We start from the raw sequence: 17,605 nt of genomic DNA, 5'->3' as shown, positions 1-17,605 counted from the left end.
ACATGCATATCTGTATAAGTGGTGAAATGACTTCTGTTGGCCAACTGCTGTAGTTGCCTTCAGGCAATCAGCCAATGAACATCTGGCTTGCTATAAACATCTTCAGTGCGCACGTCCTAGCACGAATGCTAACACGGCCTAATGCACCAGTTAGCCAGTTTGTCAGTGGATCTGCAGGTATAGCACATGTCCAGTGTTGGACCGAGGGCCACGCCACCTGTGTCTGCTCTGAGCCTCGCTGCCAGGTGGGTCACTCAGTCAGCCGAATCAGGGGAACATCTGGCAACACTGCAGGTGGCACCAGGCTTGACTGGCACAAACACAGACACACAGACACACAGACACACACACACACACACACACACACACACACACATTCCCTTGCATCTGTGATGGTGGCCAGCGGGCACAGAGCTGTGCAGTGTGTAAATCTCACTCCCGGATGCTTTAGGAGACTAGAGTGCTAGCGATGCTAGCAACCGTGAGTTTTAGCCTACTTGCTAGCGTGCTAACTGCGCGTGTTTGAGGTTGCGAGTTCACGTGCAGTGCTAGACTGTGCATCTCACGGCGCATCCTTGATGGCCACTGGTGTGGTGATGGGGAGTGACGTCTGAACTCCGTTTGACCCCTCTGCAGAGGGAACGTCACGCCACGTAGCATAACGTAACAAACTCAGCACGCGACGGCGGACAAGCTCCCCTCCTCTCCTCCTTACTGTGCTGAACTGGGTTTGACTCTTCCCTCCTGAGGATGCAGACTCTGGCTATAGCCCCGGCGCACGTGCAGCCACATATTCGTTCACTCCCACTGGAGGATTCTGCCGCATACAGGGAGGGTTTAGAGGTGCAGATCTAAAGCACAGTTGGGGACAGCAGGAGCCTTGGTGAGATCAATAGCGTGTACGTATGAAAGAGGAATCATCCTCAATCTGACCTGGAGGATTAGCGGAGAAGACAGGGCTCGGTGAGGGGGCTTGTTTGTGCATGCATGTATTTGTGCGTCATGTGAAGACTGAATGGTGAGATTTAAGAACATTTACATGAATATCCTTACATCACACTAGTCACCGGTCTTGATGTGCACACTGGACTGATTAAACGTTCGCTTGCTTTGATCAAATCAGGAACCATGTTGCATTCTGGGAAGATGCATGGAGAGATGGAAGAGCTCTGTCAAGATTATACTCTGACTTCAACGCTACGTTGAGCTGAACCACAGATTTTCTAAAAGGAGTGTATAAAACTGTGAGTCCTTGATTACTGGAACCAGTCCAAGAACTTCTCACTCTGTTCAAAGACTACAAAGATGGACTCTAGTATTATCAATGCCATCCTGTGTTTTATTATGCACTTCTAGTACTGTATGTGTGAATGTGTGCGTGGGTGTGAGCCAGAGGAAATGTTGACTTTACCGGGTTCCATTTGCCTATGAAAACAGCACTGGATGAAGCACAAACACAGACTGAGAGTGATGAGAACAATAGTCTACCTGAAACTACCTGAAAGTGAGAGGCCTGTTGAACCAGACCAAGACATGACAAACCAGGTCAGGCTGGAAAGAGAGCAATGCAAGGACAACCAGACCACAATTCTTTTTTTTCCCCTCTGACAAACATATCTTTCTGTTCCTCTATAAACATATAACTCAGAAGAGCAAAACAACAGTGACACAGAACAGTATTAAAAACACAAAAAGACAGAGCAATTGAGAGTGACATGTGCACACATATAGTAGAAAATAAGCATAATAAAAAACCCTTACACACATAAACTAAGCAGATGCCAATAAAGTAGGCCAAATTGATTTGTTTCTGACTGCATATCAATACATTACTCAAGCTCATTAGCCATGACTGATGAGAGCTCAAAGGTCAGACTAGAACCACACTGAAAGTACATCCCAAACTGGCTTAACAGCCAGCTTCTTTGATCTAAACGAATTCTACTAAATCTTTCACAAAGGTGGGCAAGTCTATTTCTCTCCACTTCTGGCAAGGTCACCAAACTACCAAATCTCCATATTAAAAAGGACACATGAAAAAAAAAACTACCCCCTATCTTTAAGCACTCCCTGTCTTGTGTGTGTGTGTGTGTGTGTGTGTGTGTGTGTGTGTGTGTGTGTGTGTTATTGCTGAAGGCTTCGAAAAACATTATTCAGAGCCCTTTCAAGATAAATAATATTCATGCAGAGGAAATTATGAACACAAAGGAAACGTCCGTGGGAAGCCCAGTGTGCTCTTCGTACTCCCTGTCTGTGTGTGTGTGTGTGTGTGTGTGTGTGTGTGTGTGTGTGCTCTTCGTTGGAAGAACACGATAAATAAAACACATTTTGGGCTTTCAGTGGCACCGCGGTTCAGTGAGTGTGGAGAATGCCCGTCTTTCACAACACAAACAGCGATTGGCCCTCAACAAAGAACATCTGCTATTCTCTATGAATAATATTTGTCACCGATGCCAGTTTCTGCTCTCGCACGGAGACAAAACCACTCTCTGGCGGTGCACAGAGAATTTTTTAGCACATTTAGACTTAAATGTTACCCCTATCATACTGAAAAATATAAAGACACACAGTTTGGTGATATTTGTGGTATTAGTTTTGCACAAACAGCTCCCCAACACAGCGGATAGCTCTGCGGGACAAAGTTTGGGTGTTTATCCAGCTCTGCTGGGTTGAGATGATCTTCCTGTCAGTAGGAACAGGACCGGTCTTTAATGTCAAAGCTTCCTGTATTTATTACTCTCTATCTTTAAACAAAGGCCGTTATGATGCATCTGCCTGGGGCCTGCCGGGGTAGATAGAACCACTGAGCCACTCAAGCTCAACACATTATTGTATAGCACTGCACATTTAATGATTCACCTCATCTTTTCTAACTGCGTGTATTTGACTTCCACATGGATATTCACTTAATCTTGTCCCGACTGACAGAAGGCAAAAAATAAAAGATAACGCTCCTAATCTGGAGCCTGCGGGCTCATCATATTAGCTGACCAGACCACTGCGCTGGCGATCAATATCTAATTAAGAGCCATTAGGTCAGTCAGTGACAAACTGCCGCAGGGCCCCTCCTTTTCCCCGCCATACGCCCTTTTATTCGTTTTCATACCCTAGATCCACTCAGATGTTGGGGTTCTCAAGGGCAAAGCTAAGCGCAATGACCTTGTGTTCGGAGAAAGACAGCGAGGGTCGACTGTGTGTCCTCAATAGTCAATTAAGACTGCTCCAGTAGTCCTGCACTTCTGTGTAATAGGGTTGTATATATATATATATCCTAATTACTCTTTGTACCCTATACCCATGTTGTAAACAGGAACCACAATGTAAATGATGACGCACATCAGGGCTTTCCTCACGTACCCCTACAGGCATACATATAGGCCTAGTCTGAGTCAAATCTATCTGTGACGTTCAGTCTCTCTGTTATGCGTCAGTTTAAGAGGTCAAAATTAGAAATATCGAATATTGCATATAAGCTCGATGTAAATGACTCTGGGTTTACTATAGTGAATTGGTTATATTTTATTTACTGTTTGGTTGTGCTTTATGCCCATTTTTAACCAACCCATAATTTAAAGGCAATTTATCACTTCTGTACACATTTATTCTATTCTATTTTTTTTTATTTAGTTTAATTTTTTATTTAGGTCATCTGGGCTTTGAAAAGAGTTATTCTATTCTATCGCACAATATTCTATATTCTATTCCATCGCACCATATTCTATTCTATTGTATTCTATTATGTTTCTATTCTATTCTTAGTTTCCCACCTCCCTGTGGCCACCTGAGAGCAGCCTCCCATTGTGAGTATTCATCCTGAATGATAAAAGATGAGGCACGGAGACTCAGAGAGCGGCGGTGGCTCTCTGACAAAGAGCTCCTCCGTCGGCTCCTCCGTCGGCTCCCACTGCCTCCGCCCTGCATGGGCATACATTACTTAGAGGCCCTTACAAAAACATCACAACACCTCATTACACACACACACAAAACAGAATCTTATCCGCGAACACACACATACACGCATCATAACCTTTGTTTTTGTTTGTGTCATTTTTTATTTTTTTTTAACAAGGACACAGAGGGTGTGTAATCACCTGCTTCGATGGGGCACTGTAGATCTTTCCTCCAAAATGCAGACGCTGAAACATCTGCTGAAAATTGCACCACTAAATCATCATCCTCAGAATGGCCACATTACAGAGCATTTAAGCACAAATCACCCAATTACAAAACAAACAAGCTCATTTGGAAACAAAGCATGTCCTCTGACTGGGCCGTCTCTAACAAAATTTAACTGACTCATGCTGCACTGAAATTAATTTTACTGAACTGATTCATACCAAACTGAACTGACTTACTGAAATGGTGTTCCAGCAGCCTTGAACACAAGGCTAACATAAGCACATGACAGGAGTTTGTTCAGCTTTCCGTATTTGGTTAGTCCATGTTTATGGTCCCTCAGATAGCAACACAATTTCTCAGAGCTGCATATCTTGCCTCCTGAGTCTCTTAAATCTGCAGTCTAATTTCTGCAGTGAAGAGCAGTGCAAGGAGCAGGTGTTAGATCTGATGTCGTTTACACCTCCCTGTGAGCCAAGCAGTTCATCACTGAGGGCCTGTTCTGTTTGTTTAAACTCCCCTCATCGCAAACGGAGGAGACATCAGGGCACCTCTAAAAGTGCTGGCAAAACACACACACAGCATCAGAAGCAGAAGCAAAGGCACACACACTCTTGCACACACACTCTTGCCCACACACTCTTGCACACACACTCTTGCACGCACAGTCTTGTACACACACTCTTGCACACACTCTTGCACACACAATCTTATGGCTTACACACCATCGTCTTCTCCGACTCACAAACTGCATCAGACATTCCTACATCTACCGTAAAAACAATACTACGACTCCATTATGATGTAATTAACTTAAGAGGCTTGGTGCATCAGCGCGGCCTGTCCATTAGCGTTTCGGAGGAAAGGGTCACGATGGCAGACGAAGCGTACAGCACTAGGGCATCGCAGAGGACCAATTACCCCCCAGAAGAGCCCTCGCCTCCTAGGCCAGAGTGGAGGGTTGCGTGACACAGTGATACTGCAGAAGACCGAGAGAGAGAGATTGTTTGTGTGTGTGTGTGTGTGTGTGTGTGTGTGAGCGGGGCTGATGTAACTCTCCTTTGGTGGTGGGGGGGTTGGTGTGTGTGTGTGTGTGTGTGTGTGTGTGTGTGTGTGTGTGTGTGAGCGGGGCTGATGTAACTCTCCTTTGGTGGTGGGGGGGTTGGTGTGTGTGTGTGTGTGTGTGTGTGTGTGTGTGTGTGTGAGCGGGGCTGATGTAACTCTCCTTTGGTGGTGGGGGGATTGGTGTGTGTGTGTGTGTGTGTGTGTGTGTGTGTGTGTGTGTGTGTGTGTGAGCGGGGCTGATGTAACTCTCCTTTGGTGGTGGGGGGGTTGGTGTGTGTGTGTGTGTGTGAGGAGAGAGAGTGCACCAGGCTAGTTCATCACGGCTTGTCTCCCCGAATCATTCCCCCAATTCCCACAGTGTCCCAGACACGGCCCGCGATAAGCACAATCAGAGCCCGGCAGGGTTCTGGCGTCAGAACCAGTCAGTGGGTCGGTCCGGTTTTTAACAAATGCTTGAAAAAAAGAAAAGAAACACTAGCCACTGAGTCAGAGCTTTTCCCAGCCGTGGTGTGACAGCTTTTTGCCTTTCGTCTTCACTCCCGCTGAGCGTGATTCGTCTTGGCCGAGTTACGCACTCACCGCTTCCGCCCCCTAACAGAGAAAAGACGCGTTACACATACGCATCCCCTCCGGCTCGGGACGAATCTCTAATTTCTCGGGTAACATTTTCGGGCCCCTGTCTGGGCTGATAAAGGCAGCCTTGCGGGGCCCAGGGCCCTGTGGAGGGACAGACGTAAAGGTCTCTCCGCTGATGTAACCTCTGTAGCTGTCTAAATGGCTCCGGAGCTGCGGAAGTCTAGAGAGAATGCAAATGGCAGAGATGGTCAGCGAGTCCCCTGGGCCGTTGGGCAGCACTGCAGAGAGCTGGCATGACCCCCTTCCTCCAAAGCAGCCCAAAAAAAAGCTGCAAATATACCTGCAGTGGACCAACAGAGACGAGAAGAGGCAGACAGGGGAGGGGGAGGGAGGGAATGAGTTTGGACAAGAGAACCCAGAACTTGTGAGGAAAAAAGGGGAAGTGTTTTGAGAGTTTACATGTTAAAGGGTAAACCTCCCAGACAGGCCCACAACAGGGTTTATATTTCCCACTCACTGAAGAATCCCTGCTCAGAGATGCAGGGGTTAAAGTAACACCTAAACCATTTGAGGATTAAAGAATTGTGAAGAAGTGGTCTAAATGAAAAAGCAAATAACCTCTTACCTCACCCACTAGCGACTAAACGGCACAGCAGTCTCTGAGGTAAAGGGCTTTGTTTGTGTCGATCAGTAGCCGCCCGACGCCCAGATGTGGTGCAGATCTTAAGATAAAGATCATGGAAAAGGACACTTCCTGTCTCACAAAGACAGGCCCTGGGAAAGATCTCCTGACAAAAGAACAATGTTTCGTGATGAAAGAACCCTTACCTCAAGAATTCCATATGGAATCTCGTAACTGCAGTCGTAACTGAAGGTAGGAATCTGTTTTGAGTGGGTTAGCACCATGCCCCTATACCACTGACCTCGATGACAGAGGTGATAGCAAACTATTCGACGCATACCGCTGCTGTCAAGACATCACATGTCGTTGTTCGATTGCCCGTAAAACACAACATCCTTCAAGGAACCTTGAAGGTAAAAAGAGGTTGTAATGTACGTGATGTAACTCTCTGAGCTCCTGAAACACGGCGACTGAAAGACTAAAAATAAATGCTTCCATTGTTCGCTAATGCTGTGAGTGCAACACAACACAACGCTCCCTTGTTTTTGCATTTTCAATTAACACTAAAAATAACGGCGTGCCACACAGCATACCCCTGGGTGTCCCCACCACCGCAGTCGGTTACCAGCCAGCGGACCGAGGGCCGGGCCCAAACACCAAGGTGCCGGCGCGATAAGGGACCGGCAAACAAGCCAGAAATGCATGAAGCTCACCAGGGAAATTACTCCAAGACACAAGCATTTACCAGCAAGGACACAGAGAGCCTGTCCCAAACACTAACCTTACCTGCACAATACACATACACACACACACACACACAATACACATACATACATACACACACATACACAAAAATACACACATATAGACAGGTGATTCAGTGAACCTTTTTCTAAATCAAATCAGTCCAAACAGCATTTCTAAAGCTCCCTTGGTTCAAAGTGAATCCATAACATGTTATACTATTGTGCTGTTACATGTGACTGGTGGCTTCATTTTATGAGACGTCCTACAATCATCTTTCTTCACTTAAATGATCATATTTATAGTATGATACAGTAAAAAATATAGTTAAAAAATACTTAATTTGTGTGTTTTAAGTATTCATACCAAGCTTTAAAAGAACCTTCCATTATAAGCCACATCAAATCAACTGTGACTGGAAAAAATGGTTTTAAAAAACAGTTCTTTGTGCTATTTGTACAAATATCTGGAATAATTGTTTACATTGTTCATCTATAAACTAAGATTCAACATTGCCTGGTACTGTCTTTTCACAATTTAGAGAATTTCTGTACTACATTACAATTTATAAGAACACTTTCTATACTACACTACCATTTATAAGAAAGGTATAACACAAGTCAGATGCACTTTCAATGCGACTGTAATTTGTATTATTTATGAAGTTTTATCTGGATGTACCTCTGCAGAAGTGTGTTTTCATTTTCTCCTCTCGAAACACACTGTCCTCTGCTTTTTTTAAGCCTCCATTAGGCTTCTTCTCAGGTCCCTTAGGATACGCTTTAATGGCTGCAGTTAATAATGTTTTAATTCACCGTCTGGTCTTTCTCAGTCAGGGTGATGTCTCCTAAGAAGTTGTCTGCTCAAAAGCGGAAACAAGGACGCGTCCATATGCTGACCAAATGGGGGAAAAAGGCCGGCGGCGATCGTGACTCGGTAATCAAAAGTTTAGAAAAAGGAAAATGGCGATGACAGCTTGGTATTTACCTCAGAGCATTGCTGGATGACAAAGTGAAATGACAGCGTGCGCTGGGACCTGGTTAAGTATGTGAGTAATGACCGAACACAGTGACGACGCAGTGAGACCACATAGCAGGCTGCCTCTAAGCACGCAGAGCAAGAGGTGTATGGTTGTAGAAGTCCTCTCTGTAAGCCTGTGAGGAATGCTTTATATCACCAACATCCTGTCTGCCTTGTGTATCCTGCGTCGGCCGATAAAAAAACACAACACAAAACAATTTCTGTTTAAGCCATTGAACGGGGACCGCTGACCAATTAGCATGACATCCGTCCAAGTGTTTTAGTGTAATCATTTAAGAGAATTACCATCACATTAGACACAAACACAAACATTATCTTGGATATCAAGTGTGTTAATGACTGTGACAATTCAATGCCAGTGGTGGAAATGCTCTCTGGTGGAACCGTGTGGCTTCAAATGAGGCCTACTGCAGTTTGTCGGAGCAAAACAGCTCTCCCTCAAAACAGAGACACGCATAGAGAAGAACTGATACAATATTATACAGAGTTGTCGGACTCAGATGATAAAACTGCAGTCACCTCAGCTATAAAATTATCAGTGGTTTCAGAGAAAAGAGACGTTTTTACGCTAGCAGTTCTCAGTTAGGGTTCTCAGTTCTCCTTTTTTATCGTGAGGCTTCTTTTATCGAGGGAGGTAGCTGTGACCAAACTTCCCATTTGTGAAAATAAACCAAATGTGCAGAATTAAATAAACCATTAACAGTTAATTACATGCTAATGCACAAGGTTTACCTCACTGAGAAGGATAACACTCTCTCAATAACTTGTCAATGTAGCCATATATCAAACCAAAGTTTATCATGCTGTCTGAAATGTTGAGTATGGCACACACACACACACACACACACACACACACACACACACACACACACACACACACACACACACACACACACACACACACACACACACATTCTCACTGCTATCACACTCACATTGACAAGACCGGATGAGATTTTAACAAAGGGCTGTCAAACTGAAGTCACATCAATTATAAATCCATCAGTGGCTTCATCAACAGGGACCTGTCCCCCTGCACAGACCCTCTGCTTCACAGCATGTCTCATGCATCATTCATCCCTCTGAATACCGAGCATATGCTTGCCCCTCTCTCTCACACACACACACACACACACACACACACACACACACACACACACACACTGACAGAGACACACACATTACATCTGACACTAATAAGTGATGGTGTGTAGGTGAGGGAGAGAGATGTTAAGAACTCTGCGCCCAGCAGCCTCATCACCGTTTTAACCTGAGTTCATGTGAAAGACAGGTGAAGGCAGACTAGAGGCGTTTTGGAGAGCACAGACACACACACACACACACACACACACACACACACACACACACACACACACACACACCCACACACACACAAACACACACACAGGACACCACGTGTCACAGGGGGTTCTAAAACAGAAGATCTAATTAAAACGTTCTCTCTGGATGAGCACAGAGAAAACGTGCCCCGCGGAACTGGCTCCACCTGTCAGGGGCACCAACCTCTACACGCTGGCAAAATAATATGAGAGAGAGTTCAAAAAGTGAAAGAAAAAAAGACAGAAACAGACAAAGATATTGAGAAAGTGGGAGAGAACGTGAGACAGAATGGAGAGAAAGACAGAGAGAAGGGAAAATGAAGCGAAAGTCAAATTGTAAAATAGAGAAAAAGTAGGCAGGTAAAGTGGGGAGCAGAATAGCTTCAAAGTCACAGCTCCTTCAAAGTTCTAGATCATTCCACGCCTATGATCAGGGAGCTTCAGGACCGGCACGTAAGCCAAGAGGAGCAGGGGTTGTGTGTGTGGAGGGGTGATGCTCTGATCCTTGCCCCCCCTCCCACACACACACACACATATACACACACATCAGTCTGACAAGGCAGGCAGGCATCTGAGTGAAAGAGTAACCTCAAAGGAGAACTCAGCACCCTCAGCCATGACAGCTCATCCTTCATCACAGTCACCCAGGAGACACGCAAGAGTCACAGTCTGAACCAAAGTCACAGAACAGAACAGAACAGAACAGAACAGCCCTCAGTCTCAAACAGCAGTGGAGAGTCTGGAGTCTGACTGCTGGAGCTAAGCTACTACAATCAGACGGAGCGCCGCTAGCGAGGCCTCATAGGTCTCATTCATTTTAAAAGGCTCCCTTAAAGCAGTTAATATTAAGACCCTTATCTATCTCGCCACTAATGCCACTCTGACAGCTGTGTGATGCTTGACCCTTCTTCAAAGTCCTTTTCCCGCTGCTTCTGTGACATTGCCTATCCGTGGCCACGCTTTGAAACTCCCGAGTCAGAGAGCGGTCTCGCTTTAATGACGGCCGAGTGCGAGGCGCGAGCGGAAACTCACTCCTCAGGGTCAGGGTTGTAAGACATTAGCCGGCTGCGCTGGGATTGACAACAAGCTCGGCTAAATCCCTGCCCTGGGCTCAGACTATACCCAATCTTCCCCTTAATCCTTCCTGCTTCTGGGTCTGTGGCTGCCTGGCTGGCTTTGCTAGTCTGCTAGCTCGCTCGCTCGATTGTGGAACACCACGCCGCCCCGACTCTCTCATTTGTGGCGCTTTCAAAGGGGTCAGGCCCTAGCAGGACACATTAGCCTCATGTCTCTCTTCAGGTTTCCAGTGCCTGTGTTAGGAGATGGAAGACAGGTGTGTGCGAATGGACTTCTGAGGAAATCACTGGAAAATGACACATGTTCTGCTCTGAATGAGGAGGGAGGCTGTTTTGGCCCTCAGATGCTGACGTTAGTGTGTTCTTTTAATTCTAGCCTCTAAACCTGTACATGTCACTCTCTCGCTCTCTCTCTGTGTGTGTGTGTGCGTGTGTGTGTGTGCGTGATAGTTGTGTTTGAGTGTGGCCATGTGCTGTGTGTAAATTGTCCGAATGCCTTTCTAAAATAAATGTCTCCTTCGCATGAGCCGATGTTTTATGGCTTGCATATACAGTATGTGTGTGCGTGCGTGTGTGTGTCATCAACACATCAACACGATAACAACTGTAAAACACACTATTTTTACTTGTCCATTTCTAGTAGGCCATACAGAGAAGACGTACACTAGATGTACCAATCCCCAGCGCCTCTGTCTCTCCGCATCTCGTTGGTCCTCCGGGCGTCCTGCGTTCGGTTCGCCCAGGTTCACGCACCGCCTTGCCCAACACAGGACCTGTCGGTTTGCATCTGTCACGGACGCCGCCAGTGCACCCGTGCCATTTACGAGGCCGGCTGGCTGATCCGGAATCCTCCAGACAGATGGCCAGAGAGGCAGCCAGGCGAGCAGACGCTGCCAGCGGAGCACGCATAAATGTGGGCACGTGGAGGGCTAAGGCCGGGGGTCGCTGACGGGAAATCATGACGATGATGATGATGACGATGATGATGATCTGGAGAAATCCTCTCTATTTTCCAAAATTGCTTAAAAAAAATCATCTTTTCAAAGATCATCTTTTGATTTGATAGAATGCAGAACACTATAATACAGTTACTATTATAATGCTTGTATTACTGTTATTACAGTATCGTGCAATCCCAATTAAATATTATTTTGTAGGTCGCATTGTATAAATGCATCAATTCCAACTTAAATATCTAATGGTGGTGCTAATGAGATGATATCAGACTTCTCATCATCATATACCATTTGACTAGATCCCTAATCCAAAAAGTATGTAGGACTCTTGTATGAAGCTGGCTTGTCCCATCAAGTAAAAACAGAAGAACACTGCAAGGCCATGGATAAGTAATGCAGTTAGTCATTGCCATCCTGCCAAGTGGAAATGGGCCTTGAAGATGCAGTGATAAGGAAGTGATGTCTGCACAGTCTGAAGCATCCACTCAGTCTTCATAAGCCCTTTTCATAATGCACATACATACACGATGTGTATATTCACATCGACAAAGACATTATTAGCAGTATTTGAAATATAGTTGACCATCAGCAATTAAATATATAAATTAGGGTATGCTTCATTACACTCAGCATAGTTTAATGCCAAACACTTTAAAGTGATAATGGCAGGTCTCTTTAGTTTAATATTTTTTACAGGAATAAGTAGAAAAATCTAAGGACAAAATCTAAACTTCACATTAAGATCAAGCAACTGATACATAGACTTGAGCAAAGAGCAATGCCAAGTGCCACTGTGAATGTCACAGTCAATTCAACTCCACAGGGCAGTTTGGTGAAGTTTCACAACATACCAGTAGCTGTGATCAGACGCAGGCCTATTGTAAGACTGTCATTGGGAGACACTGAAACAGTGTTTCAAATATAAGCAGTTCAAGACATGGTGGTTCACTGAGGGGAAATATTCAAATGAGCTCCTTTTACCTAGAGACAAACACCAAGCATAGTTCACTCAGCACTGAAGCAGAGATGGTCCTTGGAGAAATAGATCATAGCAGGTGTTTGGTTTAGGCACACGTTGCAGGAAGAAACCTTAATAAAGAAGTTCTGCATTGTCTTGACACCTGCTTCACTGTTCAATGTTATTAAATGCCATTGTGTTCAAATTCATCGTTGTAAAATAAAACCGACGCTTTCGAAATGATTATTTTTCACATTGGGCGAACAACTTCGCAGACGGAACTGTCTTGCAGCCTAACTGAGGCAATGCAAACGAATGGTGCTCACATGATTTTTCTCGCTGGCAGTACCAGATGCCGTAGCCTAAGATATGCCACAACCCGTGCAGCCAAGAAATTCTGCATACAACATCACGTTGCCATGTCTTGTGTTAGACTGACGGAAACGGCACAGAAGTCGCAAAACATTGACTATTTGACAGCTGACAGAGGCACGGGTACCCCCTGAACAATGGACCTGCTACACTGTCACGACCCAACATGAAAGCAGTTTCTATTTGCCGCAAGAAAGTAAGCCTAAAAGCTGTTGTGCTACGAAGCAGAAGCATTCCCCACACATACTCACAGCTATTCGTATTTCATCAAAGCCCAAATAAGACCCGTTTACTCACGATTTGGGGACCGTTGATGAGGCAGTCTCCTTGCGCGAGGCTTGGCACACGTCGTTTTTGCAACACTGTATATGTAGACTACAGAACACGCGCTTGTTACCCAATTTTGGCTTTTACAGTTCGACTGCAGGACCCGAGGATGAATGGTACATAAAACAATAAATCAGTTGTTGTAATAACAGGGTCGGAATGCAGACATTGAGATCCACGCTGTGCACGGAAACTAGATAATATATCATTGATTTGATTGGGTAAGAAAGAGCTATAGAGATTTTCCATAGGACGTTGGATGTGGAATACGAAGTAGGCATGAGCGACTTGCGTTCTATTCACCCGATTGGCCAATACTTTTGAGGCGGAGACCATGCTGTAAGCACTGATTGGCTAAAAGAGCTTTGACAGGTGGATCGGACTGGTCTATTGGTTAAAATTAAGATCTTCACGCTTTCATTTCTAATGGCGGAATTTGTGGCGTGTAGTTACCATTTGTCGCATGTTGATATATTAAACTAATTAGGCCAGGTATCTGTATGAGATATGCTTTTTTTCAAATACTTTGGTCCAGGGTACTCAGTCTACATTATGTGCTGTGTTTTTTTTGTTTTTTACAAGTAACTCATCAAAAACCTATCAACTATAATGGCTAGCTTAGTGCTTGAAATGTGTTCTTATACCAATTATCAAATTATAGCAGCTGAATGCAAACCTATTGTCAGATCTGCTCCACGGACAGCTGGTTACCTACATGAAATGATAGGCTTGAGCGGCCGTCAGGAAATCCCTCTCCATCTGGCAGTTGACTGTGGAGAGGAGTCGGGCCCTAAGCAGACCTAGAGGTAGGCTACACCTCTTACAGAAATACTAGGCTCATTCCTCATTCCCTTCTGTCAGTTCCAGTGGTAGCCTACGTAGACTTCACAAACAAATGAAGTCACTGACAACCACTCCTTCCACCTTGTGCTATAAATATCAAGAGCCCGAAGTACACAAACATTTCCATCGTTACCATGACTGTGTTTATTACCTTAATCACTGTTTACCAGGTTATGGGGTTCCATCTCCTCAGCAAACAGGATTCAACTATAGGAGTCTTGGGAGTCAGCAGGAACACTGCAGTTCTATTTCACCAAAAAGCAATCCTTTGAAAGCCTGATCTAGTCTTAGCGTACATGAGAATGAAATGTTATTTTATACATATAGTTAGCATGTCTGACTATTCCCAGAAATATCTGAATCTCATTTTGAGATGATTAAAAAAAAAGATCATGCCATTTGGTTGATGTGCTAAAGCAATAGATTGATAAAGAGCATAACTAAATAAATCTAAATCATTCAATTAATAAGAATAACATTCTTTAAATCAATAGCTTTATTGACGTAGGCATGTATTGATTGATGGTTCCTGACAGGGACTTGAGGATGCGATTAATCCCGTTTGCTGAGTGGCCATGTTTTTCAGGCCTCTTTAAACGCTCAATGCTGCTCCTATCGGCTGCGCTGCCCCAGAAACTGAATGCCCAGTGCTGAGAGACCAAATGAACAGATTTGTGAAAAAGCCCCAAGCCATCTGAGGGAGTCCTTGTGTGGTGAGAAGCTCTGAAACAGGAGGGATATGGTCCTTTGAAAATTAAATCTTTTTTTTTCTTCTTCTTGCAATTATCACAAAACACGAGTAATTTAAATTGTGTACAGCTCCATCGATTGCAGAGATCAGTACATCAGACAGAATGCAGCAGCTGCAGTGGTTTCATAAATGAGAAAACACACACATACACACGTATGAGAACTTTGCGAGCTGAGGAACAAAGCACTGGAGTGAACCAAATCTTGCTTGTCGTTATGTAATAATTATCAATTACATTGGTAATAAAAAAAATACATATCCAACCCCCCACCCCCTTTTTCCTTGGTTTTGCTGATACACACCAGATACCTAGTCAGCCAACAATAAGACCATGTGAATTTGGTATAAAATGTAAAAGGAAAAGTTAAAAGCCCCTCCACAGAGCATCCATGGGAGTTTGTCACGAAGCCTTCTGGTTCCTCGCTCAGCGTCTGTTCTCAAACCTGGAACTGGCCGCCTTACAGACGCTGTGACTCATGGCAACGGGAAGAAGCACCCCCCACCACCGATGTCTCTGGCACCCCCATAAATATTGACACACAGGCATAAAGGTGTTCTGCGGACACACTACTGTGTGTGTGTGTGTGCGCGCATCTATTTATTTATCAGTGTGTGTGTGTGTGTAAATCACGGGGTAGATGGCTGCGTTTGTTTGCTTTTACATGCTTAACCACACAGCGTGTGTGTGTGTGTGTGTGTGCATAAAAGGGTGGGGGGGAGGGGTGTAACTGCCAGACTGTCACTTCTGTTTAGACCTCGTCCAAACCAGGGGGAGGGAAGAGCTGAAGAGAGGAGCGCTGCTCCGGGGAGCGACGGCGAGCGACGCAGCCCAGCGAGCCCATCCACATCCTGCGAGTGGACAGGGCACTCTCGAGTGATACTGGGGAGGGTTCAGAGTCGCTAGCACTCGAGCGTGAAGCCAAGCAACAGGAAATAGGGTGACACGAGAGAGAAAAAGAGCAGGAAGGATGAGGAGAAGCGATGGAGAGGCTTGGGTTGGAAAACAGAGGCATTCACTGTCAGTAGATAACCACACATTCAGTGCGTAAAACTCGAATGTCATGAGCACATCCTGGTGGGTGATGATTACAACAAAGACTGTGTTAGAATTATATAGGTGTATCTGATGATACCGACTAAAACGACTTGTTATGTTATAAATATGTTATTTATGTGTCACTAAACAAATGTGAGATGTTTCACACAAAAGACTATTCAAAAGAAAAAATGAAACTGGTATTAGATATTAGAGCATGAGAAACAAAATAGTCAGGCAGAGATTAAAGCAAGGGACAAAAGGATTGATTTGTTGCAATGGGTCTACTGATAAAGTTGTAATGCACTCTATTGCCCAAGATATTGCCTATTTTTGTGTCCATCTGTTGACCACCACATCCTGTTTAATATTTCTCTCACACATACACACACAAAGTGATTAACGCATAAGCCATTTATGACACTAATAGCTGCTCATAATTCCACACCAGGCTCTCCCTGCCAATAAGCTGCTTTAACACAATAAGGTCCCACTCAACAGCGGAGGTTGCCTGGCCTAATGACTAACAGCTAACAGCCAACGGCCTGGCTAATGGCTAACGGCCTCTTGTTCTCTCCGTACAACTCGCTTCATTAACGCAACATTTCTGCGTTCTGACGGATTAAGTTGGCAGTCGACTGAATTTGTGTTTTTGTTATTAGAATCTCGACTTTCACCTTTAACTTGCATCCATACAGCTCACGTCACCAAAGCGTCGTTTTAGCAGTCTGATGGGTTAATTAAAGGAGCCGGTGCCGGGAGGGTGTTTGGCGGAGAGAGGGGTGGATGGTTCTGATTACACAGCAGACCCATCCTGCCCAATTAATTATTAACGAGTATTAATGGCTCGGTGCCCGCGCTCAAAGCCTCTGCATTGATTGGATTTGTCTCTTCTCAAAAATGATCTGACCGGCGCCTCGACCGGCGGATGATCGTTACACCGTCAGCTTCATCTGCGGCCCGTACTCCACCTAATATGCCCTGAATTCATTGCATACGAATCCCCTACACCCACCCCTCTACCTTCTGCACAACTCTCCCCGCCAACCCCTACCTCCATCCAAACCACCACTGTGCCTCACATTCCAAATCATTGCTTCATCACCGACCGCCATTCCAATCAAACTCCCCATCACTGCACCCATCTTCCCCGGGACAGCTGTCTGCGCATCAGCAGCCTGCTCCTCCATGCCTCTGACGGGGGAGGGGAGAGGAGAGGAGAGGGCCACTTTTCCACTGCTTTATCTACAACTAGTCCGGGATTTAAACCAGCAACCTCGAACCCCCAACCTCCCTCTGCTTAGCAAGTCTTAATTCAGATCTGCACGGCGTGTGCTTGTGCGCACGCACGCACACACACTCTGACACACACACAGAGACACCCTGACACACAGAAACACAGAATCACAGACAGACACACACACACACAACCACCAACACCCACAAAACACACGTGCGCAAACTCTTCCCACCAGAATCATGTTGACTATTTTGAGGCTAGAAGCTGCTTCACACCCACACGTGGGACCAGGCTACAGGGAACAACATCGCCTACTTCTGTTGCGTTGGGGTTGTTGTTGTCATGTTATGTTGCCACGGATACGCCAAACGGCGTGAGACTGTGGAGGATTTTTTTTTTGGTTGCAGGCCCAGAACCACAACCGAGGGCGGGAGCCGCTCCTACCTCTGACTCTCATGACAAACGACCTGAAGATGACTGTGAGACCGGTGCTGCAGAACTGCAGAGCAGATTAAACATACAACAACAACAGCAGCAGCAGG

The 17,605-nt window shown here is 45.3% G+C and overlaps 1 protein-coding gene across 2 annotated transcripts in view; it reads right to left on the bottom strand.

Moving 5' to 3' along the window:
* LOC105911959 (adenosine deaminase RNA specific B1) overlaps nucleotides 1–14,785 on the bottom strand; it is a 70,787-nt gene extending 56,002 nt beyond the window's left edge. The window contains exon 1 of one of the 2 annotated variants that reach the window (XM_031558433.2): nucleotides 13,164–14,785. The gene's annotated coding sequence lies outside the window, so the exon portion shown is untranslated. The remainder of the gene's footprint in view (nucleotides 1–13,163) is intronic. The other variant, XM_031558431.2, reaches the window with a different exon arrangement.
* Between the last annotated feature and the right edge of the window lie 2,820 nt (nucleotides 14,786–17,605).

This window comes from Clupea harengus, chromosome 21 (genome assembly GCF_900700415.2).
Source record: "Clupea harengus chromosome 21, Ch_v2.0.2, whole genome shotgun sequence".
NCBI lineage: Eukaryota > Metazoa > Chordata > Actinopteri > Clupeiformes > Clupeidae > Clupea > Clupea harengus.
This window is presented reverse-complemented; position numbering and strand designations above follow the sequence as displayed.